Source organism: Pan troglodytes, chromosome 15 (genome assembly GCF_028858775.2).
Source record: "Pan troglodytes isolate AG18354 chromosome 15, NHGRI_mPanTro3-v2.0_pri, whole genome shotgun sequence".
NCBI classification, from domain to species: domain Eukaryota; kingdom Metazoa; phylum Chordata; class Mammalia; order Primates; family Hominidae; genus Pan; species Pan troglodytes.
In genome coordinates, this window is record NC_072413.2 from 527,135 (window position 1) to 548,258 (window position 21,124).

A 21,124-nucleotide genomic window follows, 5' to 3' on the forward strand; every position below is an offset into this window, starting at 1 on the left:
AGGGCCTGTCACCTGGGGGACCAGTGCAGAGTTATGATGTCACAATACCCCCTTAGGCAGATCACAGACAGAGGCCTCTCACTTGGGTGTCCAGTGCAGAGTTATGATGTCACAATGCCACTTATGCAGATCACAGACAAGGGCTTGTCACCTGGGTGACTAGTGCAGACTTATGATGTCACAATGCCACTTAGGCAGATCACAGACAAGGGCTTGTCACCTGGGTGACTAGTGTAGACTTATGGTGTCTCAATGTCCCCTTAGGCAGATTAAAGACAAGGGCCTGTCCCCTGGGTGACCAGCGCAGACTTATGATGACACAATGCCCACCTAGGAAGATCACAGGCAAGGGCCTGTCACCTGGGTGACCAGTGCAGAGTTGTGATGTCACAATGCACCCTCAGGCAGATCACACACAAGGGCCTGTCACCTGGGTGACCAGTGCAGAGTTATGATGTCCCAATGCCCCCTCAGGCAGATCACACACAAGGGCCTTTCACCAGAGTGACCAGTGCAGGGTTATGATGTCACAATACTCCTTTAGGCAGTTCACAGAAACGGGGTTGTCACCTGGCTGCCCAGTGCAGATTAATGATGTAGAAATGCCCCCTTAGGCAGATAACAGATTAGGGCCTGTCACCTGGGTGACCAGTAGAGTGTTATGATGTCACAATGCCCCCTGAGGCAGATCACAGACAAGGGCCAGTAACCTGGGTGACCAGTACAGAGTTATGATGTCATAATGCCCCCTCAGGCAGATCACACACAAGGTCCCGTCACCTGTGTGACCAGTACAGAGTTATGATGTCAGATTGCCCCCTTAGGCAGATCACAGACAAAGGACTGGCACCAGGGTGACCAGTGCAGAGTTATGGTGTCACAATACTCCCTTAGGCAGATCATAGACAAGGGTCTGTCACCTGGGGGACCAGTGCAGAGTTATGATGTCACAATACTCCCTTAAGCAGATCACAGACAAGGGACTGTCACCAGGGTGCCCAGTGCAGAGTTTTGATCTCACAATGACCCCATAGGCAGATCACAGATAAGGGCCTGTCACCTGGGTGACCAGTACAGAGTTATGATGTCACAATGCCCCCTTACGCAGATCACAGACAGGGGCTTATCACCTGGGTGACCAGAGCAGAGTAATGATGTCACAAAGCACACTCAGGCACATCACAGAAAAGGGCCTGTCACCTGGGTGTCCAGTGCTGGGTTATAATGACACAATGCCCCCTTAGGCAGATCACAGACAGTGTCCTGTCACCTGGGTGACCAGGGAAGAATTATGATGTCACAATACCCACTTAGGCAGATCACAGAAAAGGGCCTCTCAACTGGGTGCCCAGTTCAGAGCTATGATATCACAATGCCCCCTTAGGCAGATCACAGATAAGGGCCTGTCACATGGGTGACCAGTACAGAGTTATGATGTCACAATGCCCCTTTTTCAGATCACAGACAAGGTCCTGTCACCTGGGTGACCAGTGCAGATTTATGATGTGACAATGCCCCCTTTGGCAGATAACAGACAAGGGCCTGTCACCTGGGTGACCATTGCAGAATTATGATGTCACAATGCCCCCTTAGGTAGATCACAGACAAGGGTCTGTCTCCTGGGTGACCTGTGCAGAGTTATGATGTCAGAATACACCCTTAGGCAGTTCACAGACAAGGGGCTGTCAACTGGGTGCCCAGTGCAAGTTATGATGTCACCATGACCCCTTAGGCAGATCACAGATAAGGGCCTGTCACCTCGGTGACCAGAACAGAGTTATGATGTCACAATGCCCCCTTATGCAGATCACAGACAAGGGCCTGTCACCTGGGTGACCAGTGCGGAGTTATGGTGTCACAATGCACCCTCAGGCAGATCACAGACAAGGGACTGTCACCTGGGTGACCAGTGCAGAGTTATGATGTCTCAATGACCCCTTAGGCCGATCACAGATAAGGGCCTGTCACATGGTTGACCAGTGCAGAGTTATGATGTCACAATGCACCCTCAGGCAGATCAGAGACAAGGGCCTGTCACCTGTGTGACCAGTGCAGAGTTATGATGTCACAATGCCCCCTCAGGCAGATCACACACAAGGGCCTGTCACCTGTCTGACCAGTGCAGGTGTATGATGTCACTATGCACCCTCAGGCAGAGCACAGACAAAGTCCTCTCACCAGGGTGACCATTGCAGAGTCATGATGTCACAATGCCCCCTTCGGCAGATCACAGATAAGGGCCTCTCACCTGGGTGACCAGTGCAGAATTATGATGTCAGAATACCCCCTTAGGCAGATCACAGACAACGGCCTCTCACCTGGGAGACCAGTGCACAGTTATGATGTCACAATGCCCCTTAGGCAGATCACAGACAAGAGCCTGTCGCCCGGGTGACTAATTCAGGGTTATGATGTCACAATGCCCCTTAGGCAGAGAATAGTAAGGGGCCTGTCACCTGGCTGACCAGTGCAGAGTTACGATGTCACAATGCCTCCTTCGGCAGATCACAGACACGGGCCTGTCACCAGTGTGACCAGTGCAGAATTATGATGTCACAATGCACACTCAGCAGATCACAGACAAGCGCCTGTCACCTGTGTGACCAGTGCATGGTTATGATGTCACAATGTCCCCTTAGGCAGCTCACAGAAAAAGGCCTGTCAGTAGGTGACCAGTCTAGAGTTATGATGTCAGAATTCCCCCCTCGGCAGATCACAGACAGTGGCCTGTCACCTTGGTGACCAGTGCAGAATTATGATGTCACAATACCCCCTTAGGTAGATCACAGACAGGGGCCTGTCAACTACGTGCCCAGTGCAGAGTTATGATGTCACAAAGCCCCCTTAGGCTGATCACAGACAAGGGCCTGTCACCTGGGTGCCTAATGCAGAGTTATGATGTCAAAATCCCCCCTTAGGCAGATCACAGACAAGGTCCTGTCACCTGGGTAACCAGTGCAGAGTTCTGATGTCACAATACCCCTTAGGCAGATCACAGACAAGGGCCCGTCAGCTGGTTGACTAGTGCAGATTTATGATGTCACAATGCCCCCTTAGGCAGATCACAGACAAGGGCCTGTCACCTGGGTAACCAGTGCAGAGTTATGATGACACAATGCCCACCTAGGAAGATCACAGACAAGGGCTTGTCACCTGGGTGACCAGAGGAGAGTTATGTTGTCACAATGCACACTCAGGCAAATCACAGAAAAGGGCCTTTCAGCTGGGTGCCCAGTGCAGAATTATGATGTCACAATTCCTCCCCAGGCAGGTCCCACACAATGGCCTGTCACTTGTGAGACCAGTGCTGGGTTATGATGTCACAATGCCCCCTTAGGCAGATCACAGACAGTGTCCTGTCAGATGGGTGCCCAGTGCAGAGTTATGATGTCTCAATTCCTCCTCAGGCAGGTCCCATACAATGGCCTGTCACTCGAGAGACCACTGCTGGGTTATGATGTCACAATACCCACTTAGGCAGATCACAGAAAAGGGCCTCTCAACTGGGTGCCCACTACAGAACATTAGGAAGATAACAGACAAGGGCCGGTCACCTGGGTGACTAGTGGAGACATATGATGTCACAATGCCTCTTCAGCAGATCACAGACAAAGGCCTGTCATCTGGATGACTAGTGCAGATTTATGATGTCACAATACCCAATTAGGCAGATCAGACACAAGGGCCTGTCACCTGGGTGACCAGTGGAGAGTTATGATGTCACAATACGCCCATAGGCAGAAAACAGACTAAGGCCTGTCACCTGGCTGACCACTGCAGAATTCTGATGTCACAATGCCTCCTTAGGCAGATCACAGACAAGGGACTGTCTCCTGGGTGACCAGTGCAGAATTATGATGTCACAATATTCCCTTACGTAGATCACAGTAAAGGGACTGTCACCTGGGTGCCCAGTGCAGAGTTATGATGTCACAATGACCCCTTAGGCAGATCACAGACAAGGGCTTGTCACCTGGGTGACCAGAGCCGAGTTATGATGTCACAATGCACACTCAGGCAAATCACAGAAAAGGGCCTGTCACCCGGGTGACCAGTGCAGACTTATGAGGTGACAATGCCCCCTCAGGCAGACCACACACAAGGGCTTGTCACCTTTGTGACCAGTGCAGGGTTATGTTATCACAATGCCCCCTTAGGCAGATTACAGAGAAGGGTCTGACACCTGGGTGACCTGTGCAGAGTTACGATGTCCCAATGGCCCCTTAGGCAGATCAAAGTCATGGGTCTTCCTCCTGGGTGACCAGTGCAGGGTTATGATGTCACAATGCCCCCTTAGTCAGATCACAGACAAGGGACTCTCACCTGGAAGACCAGTGCAGAGTTATGATGTCACATTGCCCCCTTAGCACATCACAGGGAAGGCCCTGTCACCTGGGTGACCAATGCAGGATTATGATATCCAAATGCTCCCTTACGCACACGACAAAAAAGGGCATGTCACCTGGGTGACCAGTGCAGTGTTATGATGTCACAATGTCCCATTAGGCAGATCACAGACAAAGGCCTGTCACCTGGGTGACCAGTGCAGAGTTATGATGTCACAATGCCACCTTAGGCAGATCACAGACAAGAGCCTGTCACCTGGTTGCTCAGTGCAGAGTTATGATGTCACAATGCCCCCTAAGGCAGATCACAGAGAAGGGCCTGTCACCTGGGTGCCCGGTGCAGAGTTATTACTTCACAATGCCCCCTTAGGCAGATCACAGACAAAGACCTGTAACGTGGGTGACCAGTGCAGAGTTATGTTATCACAATACGCCCTTAGGCAGGTCAAAGACAACGGACTGTCACCTGGGTGCCCAGTGCAGATTTATGATGTCACAATGCACCCTTAGGCAGATCACATACAAGGTCCTGTCACCTGGGTGCTCAGTGCGGAGTTATGATGTCACAGTACTCCTTTAGGTGGTTCATAGAAAAGGGATTGTCCCCTGGGTGCTCAGTGCAGATTAATGATGTAAAAATGCCCCATTAGGCAGATAACAGATAAGAGCCTGTCACCTGGATGACCAGTACAGAGTTATGATGTCACAATGCCCCTTTAGGCAGATCACAGACAAGGGCCAGTCACCTGGGTGATCAGTGCAGAGTTATGATGTCACAATGCCCCCTCAGGCAGATCACACACAAGGGCCTGTCACCTGTGTGACCAGTGCATGGTTATGATGTCACATTGCCCCCTTAGGCAGGTCACAGACAAAGCCCTGGCACCACGGTGATCAGTGCAGAGTTATGATGTCACAATACTCCCTTAGGCAGATCACAGACAAGGGTCTGTCACCTGGGTGACCAGTGAAAAGTTATGATGTCACAATACTCCCTTAAGCAGATCATAGAGAAGGGACTGTAACCTGGGTGCCCAGTGAAGAGTTATGATCTCACAATGACCCCATAGGCAGATCACAAATAAGGGCCTGTCACCTGGTTGACCAGGACAGAGTTATGATGTCACAATGCCCCCTTACACACATCACAGACAAGGTGTTGACACTGGGTGACCAGAGCAGAGTTATCATATCACAATGCCCCCTTAGGCAGATCACAGACAGAGACCTGTAACATGGGTGACCAGTGCGGAGTTATGATGTCACAATGCCCCCTTAGGCAGGTCACAGACAAGGTCCTGTCACTTGCGTGAACAGTTCAGAGTTATGATGTCACAATGCACCCTCAGGCAGATCACAGACAAGGGACTGTCACCTGGGTGCCCAGTGCAGAGTTATGATGTCACAATGAGCCCTTCGGCAGATCACAGATAAGAGCCTGTCAACTGGGTGACCACTACAGAGTTATGATGTCACAATGCCCCCTTAGGCAGATCACAGAGAAGGGCCTGTCACCTGGGTTACCAGTGCAGAGTTATGAAGTCAAAATGCACCTTCAGGCAGATAACACATTAGGGAATGTCACCTGGGTGACCAGTACAGAGTTATGATGTCACAGTGCCCCCTTATGCAGATCACATACAAGGGCCTGTAACCTGGGTTACCATTGCAGTGTTATGATGTCACAATTCCCACTTAGGCAGATCACAGACAAGGTTCTGTCACCTGAGGGACAAGTGCAGAGTTATGATGTCACAATGGCCCCTTAGGCTGACCAAAACAAGGGTCTTTCACCTTGGTGACCAGTGCAGGGATTTGATGTCTCAAAGCCCCCTTATGCAGACCAGAGACAAGGGTATGTCACCTGGGAGACGAGTGCAGAGTTATCATATCACAATGCCCCCTTAGGCAGATCACAGAAAAAGACCTATATCATGGGTGACAAGTGCAGAGTTACGTTGTCACAATACGCCCTTAGGCAGATCACAGACAAGGGACTGTCACCTGGGTGACCAGTACAGAATTATGATATCACCATGCCCCCCTTTGCAGATCACAGCAAAGGGCCAGTCACCTGGGTGACCAGTGCAGAGTTATGATGTCACAATGCACACTCAGGCAGATCACTGACAAGGGCCTGTCACCTGGGGGACCAGTGCAGTCTCATGAGGTCACAATGCCCCCTCAGGCAGACCACACACAAGGGCCTGTCACCTGGGTGACCAGTGCAGGGTTATGATGTCACAATGCCCCCTTAGGCAGATTACAGACAAGGGTCTGTCACCTGGGTGACCAGTGCAGAGTTACGATGTCACAATGTGCCCTTAGGCAGATCAATGATATGGGTCTTTCTCCTGGGTGACCAGTGCAGGGTTATGATGTCACAATGCCCCCATAGACAGATAACAGAGAAGGTTCTGTCACCTGGGTGACAAGTGCAGGGTTATGATGTCACAAGGCCCCCTTAGGCAGATCAGAGACAAGGGACTCTCACCTGGATGACCAGTGCAGAGTTATGATGTCACAATGACGCTTTAGCACATCACAGAGAAAGCCCTGTCACCTGGGTGACCAGTGCAGGATTATGATGTCCCAAAGCACCCTTATGCAGATCACAAAAAAGGGCATGTCACCTGGGTGACCAGTGCAATGTTATGATGTCACAATATCCCCTTAGGCAGATCACAGACAAGTGCCTGTCACCTGGGTGAACAGTGCAGAGTTATGATGTCACAATGCCCCCTTAGGCAGATCACAGACAAGGGCCTGTCACCTGGTTGCCCAGTGCAGAGTTATGATGTCTCAATGCCCCCTTAGGCAGATCACAGAGAAGGGCCTGTCACCTGGGTGCCCAGTGCAGAGTTATTACATTACAATGCCCCCGTAGGCAGATCAAAGACAAAGACCTGGAACATGGGTGACCAGTGCAGAGTTATGTTGTCAGAAAACGCCCTTAGGCAGATCACAGACAAGGGACTGTCACCTGGGTGCCCAATGCAGATTTATGATGTCACAATGCTCCCTTAGGCAGTTCACAGACAAGGTCCTGTCACCAGGGTGCCCAGTGCAGATTTATGATGTCACAATACTCCTTTAGGCAGTTCATAGAAATGGGATTGTCACCTGGGTGCCCAGTGCCGATTAATGATGTAAAAATGCCCCTTAGGCAGATAACAGATAAGGGCCTGTCACCTGGGTGACCAGTCCAGAGTTATGATGTCAAAATGCCCCCTGAGGCAGATCACACACAAGGTCCTGTCACCTGTGTGACCAGTGCAGGTTTATGATGTCACATTTCCCCCTTAGGCAGATCACAAACAAAGGCCTGGCACCAGGGTGACCAGTGCAGAGTTATGATGTCACAATACTCCCTTAGGCAGATCACAGACAAGGGTCTGTCACCTGGGTGACCAGTGCAGAGTTATGATGTCACAATACTCCCTTAAGCAGATCACAGACAAGGGACTGTCACCTGGGTGCCCAGTGCAGAGTTATGATCTCACAATGATCCCATAGGCTGATCACAGATAAGGGCCTGTCACCTGGGTGACCAGCACAGAGTTGTGATGTCACAATGCCCCCTTACGCAGATCACCGACAAGGGCTTGTCACCTGGGTGACCAGTGCAGAGTTACGATGTCACAATGTCTCCTGAGGCAGATCAAAGATATGGGTCTTTCTCCTGGGTGACCAGTGCAGGGTTATGATGTCACAATGCCCCCGTAGGCAGATAACAGACAAGGTTCTGTCACCTGGGTGACAAGTGCAGGGTTATGGTGTCACAAGGCCCCCTTAGGCAGATCAGAGACAAGGGACTCTCACCTGGATGACCAGTGCAGAGTTATGATGTCTCAATGACCCTGTAGCACATCACAGAGAAGGCCCTGTCACCTGGGTGACCAGTGCAGGATTATGATGTCCCAAAGCCCCCTTATGCAGATCACAAAAGAGGGCATGTCACCTGGGTGCCCAGTGCAGTGTTATGTTATCACAATACGCCCTTAGGCAGGTCAAAGACAACGGACTGTCACCTGGGTGCCCAGTGCAGATTTATGATGTCACAATGCACCCTTAGGCAGATCACATACAAGGTCCTGTCACCTGGGTGCTCAGTGCGGAGTTATGATGTCACAGTACTCCTTTAGGTGGTTCATAGAAAAGGGATTGTCCCCTGGGTGCTCAGTGCAGATTAATGATGTAAAAATGCCCCATTAGGCAGATAACAGATAAGAGCCTGTCACCTGGATGACCAGTACAGAGTTATGATGTCACAATGCCCCTTTAGGCAGATCACAGACAAGGGCCAGTCACCTGGGTGATCAGTGCAGAGTTATGATGTCACAATGCCCCCTCAGGCAGATCACACACAAGGGCCTGTCACCTGTGTGACCAGTGCATGGTTATGATGTCACATTGCCCCCTTAGGCAGGTCACAGACAAAGCCCTGGCACCACGGTGATCAGTGCAGAGTTATGATGTCACAATACTCCCTTAGGCAGATCACAGACAAGGGTCTGTCACCTGGGTGACCAGTGAAAAGTTATGATGTCACAATACTCCCTTAAGCAGATCATAGAGAAGGGACTGTAACCTGGGTGCCCAGTGAAGAGTTATGATCTCACAATGACCCCATAGGCAGATCACAAATAAGGGCCTGTCACCTGGTTGACCAGGACAGAGTTATGATGTCACAATGCCCCCTTACACACATCACAGACAAGGTGTTGACACTGGGTGACCAGAGCAGAGTTATCATATCACAATGCCCCCTTAGGCAGATCACAGACAGAGACCTGTAACATGGGTGACCAGTGCGGAGTTATGATGTCACAATGCCCCCTTAGGCAGGTCACAGACAAGGTCCTGTCACTTGCGTGAACAGTTCAGAGTTATGATGTCACAATGCACCCTCAGGCAGATCACAGACAAGGGACTGTCACCTGGGTGCCCAGTGCAGAGTTATGATGTCACAATGAGCCCTTCGGCAGATCACAGATAAGAGCCTGTCAACTGGGTGACCACTACAGAGTTATGATGTCACAATGCCCCCTTAGGCAGATCACAGAGAAGGGCCTGTCACCTGGGTTACCAGTGCAGAGTTATGAAGTCAAAATGCACCTTCAGGCAGATAACACATTAGGGAATGTCACCTGGGTGACCAGTACAGAGTTATGATGTCACAGTGCCCCCTTATGCAGATCACATACAAGGGCCTGTAACCTGGGTTACCATTGCAGTGTTATGATGTCACAATTCCCACTTAGGCAGATCACAGACAAGGTTCTGTCACCTGAGGGACAAGTGCAGAGTTATGATGTCACAATGGCCCCTTAGGCTGACCAAAACAAGGGTCTTTCACCTTGGTGACCAGTGCAGGGATTTGATGTCTCAAAGCCCCCTTATGCAGACCAGAGACAAGGGTATGTCACCTGGGAGACGAGTGCAGAGTTATCATATCACAATGCCCCCTTAGGCAGATCACAGAAAAAGACCTATATCATGGGTGACAAGTGCAGAGTTACGTTGTCACAATACGCCCTTAGGCAGATCACAGACAAGGGACTGTCACCTGGGTGACCAGTACAGAATTATGATATCACCATGCCCCCCTTTGCAGATCACAGCAAAGGGCCAGTCACCTGGGTGACCAGTGCAGAGTTATGATGTCACAATGCACACTCAGGCAGATCACTGACAAGGGCCTGTCACCTGGGGGACCAGTGCAGTCTCATGAGGTCACAATGCCCCCTCAGGCAGACCACACACAAGGGCCTGTCACCTGGGTGACCAGTGCAGGGTTATGATGTCACAATGCCCCCTTAGGCAGATTACAGACAAGGGTCTGTCACCTGGGTGACCAGTGCAGAGTTACGATGTCACAATGTGCCCTTAGGCAGATCAATGATATGGGTCTTTCTCCTGGGTGACCAGTGCAGGGTTATGATGTCACAATGCCCCCATAGACAGATAACAGAGAAGGTTCTGTCACCTGGGTGACAAGTGCAGGGTTATGATGTCACAAGGCCCCCTTAGGCAGATCAGAGACAAGGGACTCTCACCTGGATGACCAGTGCAGAGTTATGATGTCACAATGACGCTTTAGCACATCACAGAGAAAGCCCTGTCACCTGGGTGACCAGTGCAGGATTATGATGTCCCAAAGCACCCTTATGCAGATCACAAAAAAGGGCATGTCACCTGGGTGACCAGTGCAATGTTATGATGTCACAATATCCCCTTAGGCAGATCACAGACAAGTGCCTGTCACCTGGGTGAACAGTGCAGAGTTATGATGTCACAATGCCCCCTTAGGCAGATCACAGACAAGGGCCTGTCACCTGGTTGCCCAGTGCAGAGTTATGATGTCTCAATGCCCCCTTAGGCAGATCACAGAGAAGGGCCTGTCACCTGGGTGCCCAGTGCAGAGTTATTACATTACAATGCCCCCGTAGGCAGATCAAAGACAAAGACCTGGAACATGGGTGACCAGTGCAGAGTTATGTTGTCAGAAAACGCCCTTAGGCAGATCACAGACAAGGGACTGTCACCTGGGTGCCCAATGCAGATTTATGATGTCACAATGCTCCCTTAGGCAGTTCACAGACAAGGTCCTGTCACCAGGGTGCCCAGTGCAGATTTATGATGTCACAATACTCCTTTAGGCAGTTCATAGAAATGGGATTGTCACCTGGGTGCCCAGTGCCGATTAATGATGTAAAAATGCCCCTTAGGCAGATAACAGATAAGGGCCTGTCACCTGGGTGACCAGTCCAGAGTTATGATGTCAAAATGCCCCCTGAGGCAGATCACACACAAGGTCCTGTCACCTGTGTGACCAGTGCAGGTTTATGATGTCACATTTCCCCCTTAGGCAGATCACAAACAAAGGCCTGGCACCAGGGTGACCAGTGCAGAGTTATGATGTCACAATACTCCCTTAGGCAGATCACAGACAAGGGTCTGTCACCTGGGTGACCAGTGCAGAGTTATGATGTCACAATACTCCCTTAAGCAGATCACAGACAAGGGACTGTCACCTGGGTGCCCAGTGCAGAGTTATGATCTCACAATGATCCCATAGGCTGATCACAGATAAGGGCCTGTCACCTGGGTGACCAGCACAGAGTTGTGATGTCACAATGCCCCCTTACGCAGATCACCGACAAGGGCTTGTCACCTGGGTGACCAGTGCAGAGTTACGATGTCACAATGTCTCCTGAGGCAGATCAAAGATATGGGTCTTTCTCCTGGGTGACCAGTGCAGGGTTATGATGTCACAATGCCCCCGTAGGCAGATAACAGACAAGGTTCTGTCACCTGGGTGACAAGTGCAGGGTTATGGTGTCACAAGGCCCCCTTAGGCAGATCAGAGACAAGGGACTCTCACCTGGATGACCAGTGCAGAGTTATGATGTCTCAATGACCCTGTAGCACATCACAGAGAAGGCCCTGTCACCTGGGTGACCAGTGCAGGATTATGATGTCCCAAAGCCCCCTTATGCAGATCACAAAAGAGGGCATGTCACCTGGGTGCCCAGTGCAGTGTTATGATGTCACAATGTCCCCTTAGGCAGATCACAGACAAGTGCCTGTCACCTGGGTGAACAGTGCAGAGTTATGATGTCACAATGCCCCCTTAGGCAGATCACAGACAAGGGCCTGTCACCTGGTTACCCAGTGCAGAGTTGTGATGTCTCAATGCCCCCTTAGGCAGATCACAGAGAAGGGCCTGTCACCTGGGTGTCCAGTGCAGAGTTATGATGAAAAAATGCCCACTTAGGAAGATAACAGAAAAGGGCGTGTTACCTGGGTGACCATTGCAGAATTATGATGTCACAATGCCCCCTTAGGCAGATGAAAGAGAAGGGTCTGTCACCTGGGTGACCAGTGCAGAGTTATGATGTCACAATACTCCCTTAAGCAGATCACAGACAAGGGACGGTCACCTGGGTGCCCAGTACAGAGTTATGATCTCACAATGACCCCATAGGCTGATCACAGATAAGCGCCTGTCACCTGGGTGACCAGTTCAGAGTTATGATGTCACAATGACCCCTTACGCAGATCACCGACAAGGGCTTGTCACCTGGGTGACCAGAGCAGAGTTATGATGTCACAATGCACACTCAGGCACATCAAAGAAAAGGGCCTGTCACCTGGGTGACCAGTGCAGAGTTATGATGTCACAATTCCTCCTCAGGCAGATCCCATACAAGGGCCTGTCACCTGTGTGACCAGTGGTGGGTTATGATGTCACAATGCCCCCTTAGGCAGATAACAGACAGTGTTCTGTCACCTGAGTGCCCAGGGCAGAATTATGATGTCACAATGCCCACTTAGGCAGATCACAGAAATGGGCCTCTCAACTGAGTGCCCAGTACAGAGCTATTATATCACAATGCCTCCTTAGGCAGATTACAGACAAGGGACTGCCACCTGGGTGACCAGTGCAGAGTTATGATGTCACAATGCCCCCTTAGGCAGATCACAGTCAAGGGTCTGCCACCTGGGTGACCAGTGCATATTTATGATGTCACAATACTCCCTTAGGCAGATCACAGACAAGGGACTGTCACCTGGGTGCCCAGTGCAGAGTTATGATGCCACAATTACCCCTTAGGCAGATCACAGATAAGGGCCTGTCACCTGGGTGACCAGTACAGAGTTATGATGTGACAATGCCCCCTTAGGCAGATCACAGACAAGGGCCTGTAACCTGGGTGAGCAGTGCAGAGTTATGATGTCACAATATTCCCTTAGGCAGATCACAGACAAACGACTGTCACCTGGGTGCCCAGTGCAGAGTTATGATGTCACAATGACCCCTTAGGCAGATCACAGATAAGGGTCTGTCATCTGCGTGACCAGTACAGAGTTATGATGTCACAATGCCCCCTTAGGCAGATCACAGACAAGGGCCTGTCACCTGGTTGCCCAGTGCAGAGTTGTGATGTCTCAATGCCCCCTTAGGCAGATCACAGACAAAGGCCTGTCACCTGGGTGTCCAGTGCAGAGTTATGATGACAAAATGCCCACTTAGGAAGATTACAGAAAAGGGCGTGTTACCTGGGTGACCATTGCAGAATTATGATGTCACAATGCCCCCTTAGGCAGATGACAGAGAAGGGTCTGTCACCTGGGTGACCAGTGCAGAGTTATGATGTCACAATACTCCCTTAAGCAGATCACAGACAAGGGACTGTAACCTGGGTGCCCAGTACAGAGTTATGATCTCACAATAACCCCATAGGCTGATCACAGATAAGGGCCTGTCACCTGGGTGACCAGTTCAGAGTTATGATGTCACAATGACCCCTTACACAGATCACCGACAAGGGCCTGTCACCTGTGTGACCAGTGGTGGGTTATGATGTCACAATGCCCCCTTAGGCAGATAACAGACAGTGTTCTGTCACCTGAGTGCCCAGGGCAGAATTATGATGTCACAATGCCAACTTAGGCAGATCACAGAAATGGGCCTCTCAACTGGGTGCCCAGTACAGAGCTATGATATCACAATGCCCCCTTAGGCAGATCACAGACAAGGGCCTGCCACCTGGGTGACCAGTGCAGAGTTATGATGTCACAATGCCCCCTTAGGCAGATCACAGTCAAGGGTCTGCCACCTGGGTGACCAGTGCATATTTATGATGTCACAATACTCCCTTAGGCAGATCACAGACAAGGGACTGTCACCTGGGTGCCCAGTGCAGAGTCATGATGTCACAATTACCCCTTAGGAAGATCACAGATAAGGGCCTGTCACTTGGGTGACCAGTACAGAGTTATGATGTGACAATGCCCCCTTAGGCAGATCACAGACAAGGGCCTGTCACCTGGGTGACCAGTCCAGAGTTATGAGGTCAAAATGCCCCCTGTGGCAGATCACACACAAGGTCCTGTCACCTGTGTGACCAGTACAGGGTTATGATGTCACATTGCCCCCTTAGGCAGATCACAGACAAAGGCCTGGCACCAGGGTGAACAGTGCAGAGTTATGATGTCACAATACTCCCTTAGACAAATCACAGACAAGGTTCTGTCACCTGGGTGACCACTGGAGAGTTATGATGTCACAATACTCCCTTAATCAGATCACAGACAAGGGACTGTCACCAGGGTTCCCAGTGCAGAGTTGTGATCTGACAATGACCCCATAGGCAGATCACAGATAAGGGCCTGTCACCTGGGTGACCAGTATAGAGTTATGATGTCACAATGCCCCCTTACGCACATCACAGACGAGGGTTTGTCACCTGGGTGACCAGAGCAGAGTTATGATGTCACAGTGCACACTCAGGCACATCACAGAAAAGGGCCTGTCACCTGGGTGACCAGTGCAGAGTTATGATGTCACAAATCCTCCTCAGGTAGATTCCATACAAGGGCCTGTCACCTGTGTAACAAGTGCTGGGTTATGATGTCACAATGCCCCCTTAGGCAGATCACAGACAGTGTCCTATCACCTGGGTGACCAGGGCAGAATTATGATGTCACAATAACTACTTAGGCAGATCACAGAAAAGGGCCTCTCAACTGGGTGCCCAGTACACAGCTATGATATCAAAATGCCTGCTTAGGCAGAGAACAGACAAGGGCTTGTCACCTGGGTGCCCAATGCAGAGTTATGATTTCACAATGCCCCCTTAGGTAGGTCACAGACAAGGTCCTGTCACCTGGCTAACCAGGGCAGAGTTATGTAGTCACAATGCCCCTTAGGCAGATCACAGACAAGGGCCTGTCACCTCGGTGAATAGTGCAGACTTATGATGTCACAATGCCTCTTAGGAAGATCACAGACAAAGGCATGTCATCTGGATGACTAGTGCAGATTTATGATGTCACAATACCCCATTAGGCAGATGACACACAAGGGCCTGTAAACTCGGTGACCAGTAAAGGGTTATGATGTCACAATACGCCCTTACGCAGAATACAGACAAAGGCCTGTCTCCTGGCTGACCACTGCAGAATTCTGAGGTCACAATGCCCCCTTAGGCAGATCACAGAAAAGGGCCTGTCACCTGGGTGAGCAGTGCAGAGTTATATGTCACAATATTCCCTTAGGCAGATCACAGACAAACGACTGTCACCTGGGTGCCCAGTGCAGAGTTTTGATGTCACAGTGACACCTTAGGCAGATCACAGATAAGGATCTGTCATCTGCGTGACCAGTACAGAGTTATGATGTCACAATGCGCCCTTTTGCAGATCACAGGCAAGGGCCTGTCACCTGGGTGCCCAGTGCAGAGTTATGATGTCACAATTCACACTCAGGCAGACCACACACAAGGGCCTGTCACCTGTGTGACCAGTGCATTGTTATGATGTCACAATGCCATCTTAGACAGATTACAGACAAGGGTCTGTCACCTGGGTGACCAGTGCAGAGATACGATGTCACAATGGCCCCTTAGGCAGATCAAAGACAAGGGTCTTTCTCCTCGGTGACCATTGCTGGGTTATGATGTCACTATGCCCCCTTAGGCAGATCACAGACAAGGTTCTGTCACCTGGGGCACAAGTGAAGGGTTATGATGTCACAATGCCCCCTTAGGCAAATCACAGACAAGGGCCTGTCACCTTGGTGACTGGTGCAGTCTTATGATGTCACAGTGCCCCCTTAGCACATCACAGACAAGTCCCTGTCATCTGGGTGACCAGTGCAGGATTATGATGTCCCAATGCCCCCTTAGGGAGATCACAGAAAAGGGCCTGTCACCTGGTTTCCCAACGCATACTTATGATGTCACAATGACCCCTTAGGCAGATCACAGACAAGGTCCTGTCACCTGGGTAACAACTGCAGAGTTATGATGTCACAATGCCCCTTAGGCAGATCACAGACAAGGGCCTGTCACCTTGGTGACTAGTGCAGTCTTATGATGTCACAGTGCCCTCTTAGGCAGATCACAGACAGGGGTCTGTCACCTGGGTGACCACTGGAGAGTTATGACGTCACAATACGCCCTTAGGCAGAACACAGACAAAGGCCTCTTACCTTGGTGCCCAGTGCAGAGATATGATGTCACAATACTCCTTAGGGAGATCACAGACAAGGACCTGTCACCTGGGTGACCAGTGCAGAGTTATGATGACAAAATGCCCACTTAGGAAGATCACAGACAAGGGCATCTTACCTTGGTGACCAGTGCAGAGTTATGATGTCACAATGCCCCCCTAGGCAGATCACAGTCAGTGGCCTGTCACCTGGGTGACCAATGCAGAATTATGATGTCACAATACACCCTTAGGTAGATCACAGACAAGGGCCTCTCACCTGGGTGCCCAGTGTAGAGTTATGATGTCACCATGCCCCCTTAGTCAGATCACAGCCAAGAGCATGTCAGCTGGGTGCCCAGTTCAGAGATATGACGTCACAATGCCTCCTTAAGCATATCACAGACAAGGTCACGTCACCTGGGTAACCAGTGCAGACTTATGATGTCACAGTACCCCTTAGGCAGATCACTGAAAAGGGCCTGTCATCTGGTTGACTAGTGCAGATTTATGATGTCACAATGCCCCCTTAGGCAAATCACAGACAAGGGCCTGTCACCTGGGTGACCAGTGCAGAGATATGATGTCACAATACGCCCTTAGGCAGAACACAGACAAAGGCTTCTCACCTGGGTACCCAGTGCAGAGATATGATGTCACAATGCCCCTTAGGCAGATCACAGACAAGGGCCTGTCTCCTAAGTTACTAGTGCAGACTTATGATGTCACAATATCCCCTGAAGCAGATCACAGACAAGAGCCTGTCAGCTGGGTGACCAGTGCAAACTTATGATGACAAAATGAGCACATAGGAAGATCACAGACAAGGGCCTGTCAACTGGGTGAGCAGTACAGAGTTATGATGTCACAATGCCTACTTTTGCAGATAACAGACAAGGGCCTGTCACCGGGGTGACCAGTGCAGAGTTATGATGTCACAATGCACACTCAGGGAGATCACAGATAAGGGCCTGTCACCTGGGTGACCAGTGCAGACTAATGACGTCACAATGCCCCCTCATGCAGACCACACACAAGGGCCTGTCACCTGTGAGAACAGTGCAGGGTTATGATGTCACAATGCCCCCTTAGGCAGATTACAGACAAGGGTCTGTCACCTGGGTGACGAGTGCTGGGTTACGAAGTCACAATTGCCCCTTAGGCAGATCACAGAAAAGGGTCTGTCACCTGGGTGACCAGTGCATGGTTACGATGTCACAATGCTCCCTTAGGCAGACCACAGACAAGGGACTGTCACCTGTGTGACCAGTGCAGAGTTATGATGTCACAGTGCCCCCTCAGCACATCACAGACAAGTCCCTGTCATCTGGGTGACCAGTGCAGGACTATGATATCCCAATGCCCCCTTAGGCAGATCACAGAAAAGGGCGTGTCACCTGGTTTCCCAACGGATACTTATGATGTCACAGTGCCCCTTAGGCAGGTCACAGACAAGGTCCTGTCACCTGGGTAACCACTGCAGAGTTATGATGTCACAGTGCCCCTTAGGCAGGTCACAGACAAGGTCCTGTCACCTGGGTAACCACTGCAGAGTTATGATGTCACAATGCCCCTTAGGCAGATCACAGACAAGGTCCTGTCACCTGGGTAAGCAGTGCAGAGTTATGATGTCACAATGCTCCTTTTAGGCATTTCACAGACAAGGGCCTGTCACCTGGGAGACCAGTGCAGATTTATGAAGTCACAATGCACCCTCAGGCAGATCACAGACAAGGGCCTGTCACCTGGGTGCCCAATGCAGAGTTATGATGTCCCAATGCCCCCTCAGGCAGCTCACAAACAAGGGCCTGTCACCTGTCAGACCAGTGCATAGTTATGATGTCACAATACCTTCTTAGGCAAATCACAGACAAAGGCCTGTCACCAGGGTGACCAGTGCAGGGTTATGATGTCACTATACCCCCTTAGGCAGATCACAGACAAGGGCCTGTCACCTGGGAGACCAGCACAGAGTTATGATGTCACAATTCCCTCTTAGGCAGATCACAGAAAAGGATCTCTCACCAGGGTGACCTGTGCAGAGTTATGATGTCACAATGCCCCCTCAGGCAGTTTACACAAAAGGGCCTGTCACCAGTGTGACCAGTGCAGGGTTCTGATGCCACAATGCCCCCTTAGGCAGATCACAGACAAAGGCCTGTCACCAGTGGTACCAGTGCAGATTTATGATTTGACAATGCCCTCTTATGCAGATCACAGACAGTGGCCTGACACCTGGGTGACTAGTGCAGACTTATGATGTCACAATGCCCCCTTAGGCAGATCTCAGACAAGGGCCTGTCACCTGTGTGACCAGTGCAGAGTTATGAAGTCCCAAGAGCCCCTTAGGCAGATCACAGACAAAGGCCTCTCACCTGGGTTCCCAGTGCAGGGTTATGATATCACAATGCCCCTTAGGCAGATCACAGAGAAGGGCCTGTCTCCTGGGTGTTCAGTGCAGAGTTATGATGACAAAATGCCCACTTAGGACGATCACAGAAAAGGGCCTGTTACCTGGGTTACCACTGCAGAATTATGATGTTACAATACCCCCTTAGGCAGATCACAGACAAGGGTCTGTCACCTGGGTGACCATTGCAGAGTTATGATGTCGCAATTCCCCCTTAGGCAGATCACAGACAATGGTCTGTCAGCTGGGTGACCAGAGCAGAGTTTTGATGTCACAATGGCCCCATAGGCAGATCATAGACAAGTGTCTTTCACCTGTTTGACCAGTGCAGGGTTATGATGTCACAATGCCCCCTTACGCAGATCACAGACAAGGGTCTGTCACCTGGGTGACCAGTGGAGAGTTATCATATCACAATTCCCCTCAGGCCGATCACAGACAAGGGTCTGTGACCTGGCTGACCAGTGCAGAGTTATGATGTCACAATGCCCCCTTAGGCACATCACAGACAAAGGACTGTCACTTGGGTGTCGAGTGCAGAGTTATGATGTCACAATGCCCCCTTAGCAGATCACAGACAAGGCCCTGTCACCTGGGTGACCAGTGCAGCGTGATGATGTCCCAATGCCCCTTAGGCAGATCACAAAAAGGCATGTCACCTGGGTGACCCATGCAGTGTTATGATGTCACAATGTCCCCTTAGGCAGGTCACAGACGAGGGCCTCTCACCTGGGAGCCCAGTACAGAGTTATGTTGTCACAATGCCCCCTCTGGAAGATCACAGGTAATGGCCTGTCACCTGGTTGACCAGTACATAGTTATGATGTCAAAAAGCCCTCTTTTGCAGATCGCAGACAAGGGCCTGCCATCCGGTTGACTAGTGCAGATTTATGATGTCACAATGCCTCCTTAGGCAGATCACAGACAAGGGCCTGTCACCTGGGTGACCAGTGCAGAGTTATAATGTCACAATACGTCCTTAGGCAGAACACAGACAAAGGCATCTCACCCGGGTGCCCAGTGCAGAGGTATGATGTCACAATGCCCCTTAGGCAGAACACAGACAGGGGTCTGTCACCTGGGTGACCACTGGAGAGTTATGATGTCACAATACGCCCTTAGGCAGAACACAGAGAAAGGCCTCTTACCTGGGTGCCCAGTGCAGAGATATGATGTCACAATACTCCTTAGGCAGATCACAGACAAGGACCTGTCAGCTGGGTGACCAGTGCAGAGTTATGATGACAAAATGCCCACTTAGGAAGATCACAGACAAGGGCCTCTTACCTCGGTGACCAGTGCAGAGTTATGATGTCACAATGCCCCCCTAGACATATCACAGTCAGTGGCCTGTCACCTGGGTGACCAATGCAGAATTATGATGCCACAATACACCCTTAGGTAGATCACAGACAAGGGCCTCTCACCTGGGTGCCCAGTGCAGAGTTATGATGTCACCATGCCCCCTTAGGCAGATCACAGTCAAGAGCATGTCAGCTGGGTGCCCAATTCAGAGTTATGATGTCACAATGCCTCCTTAAGCATATCACAGACAAGGTCACGTCACCTGGGTAACCAGTGCAGAGTTTTGATGTCACAATACCCCTTAGGCAGATCACTGAAAAGGGCCTGTCATCTGGTTGACTAGTGCAGATTTATGATGTCACAATGCCCCCTTAGGAAGATCACAAAAAAAGGCATGTCACCTGGGTGACCAGTGCAGAGTTATGATGTCACAATGCCCCCTTAGGCAGACCACAGGCAGAGACTTGTAAAATGGGTGACCAGTGCAGAATTATGTTGTCACAATAGGCCCTTAGGCAGATCAAAGACAAGGGACTGTCACCGGTGTGCCCAATACAGATTTCTGTTGTCACAATGCCGCCTTAGGCAGATCACAGACAAGGGCCCGTCACCTGGGTGACCAGTGCAGAGTTACGATGTCACAATGCCCCTTAGGCAGATCACAGACAAGGGCCTGTCACCTGGGTGACTAGTGCAGACTTATGATGTCACAATGGCCCCTTGAGCAGATCACAGACAAGGGCCTGTCACCTGGGAGACCAGTATAGAATTATGATGTCACAGTGCCCCCTCAGGCAGATTACACACAAGGGCCTGTCACCTGTGTGACCAGTGCAGGGTTATGATGCCACAATGCCCCCTTAGGCAGATCACAGACAAAGGCCTGTCACCAGTGGAACCAGTGCATATTTATGATTTGACAATGCCCCCTTACGCAGATCACAGACAGTGGCCTGTAAACTGCGTGACTAGTGCAGACTTATGATGTCACAATGCCCCCTTAGCTAGAACACAGACAAAGGCCTCTCACCTGGGTGCCCAGTGCAGAGATATGATGTCACAA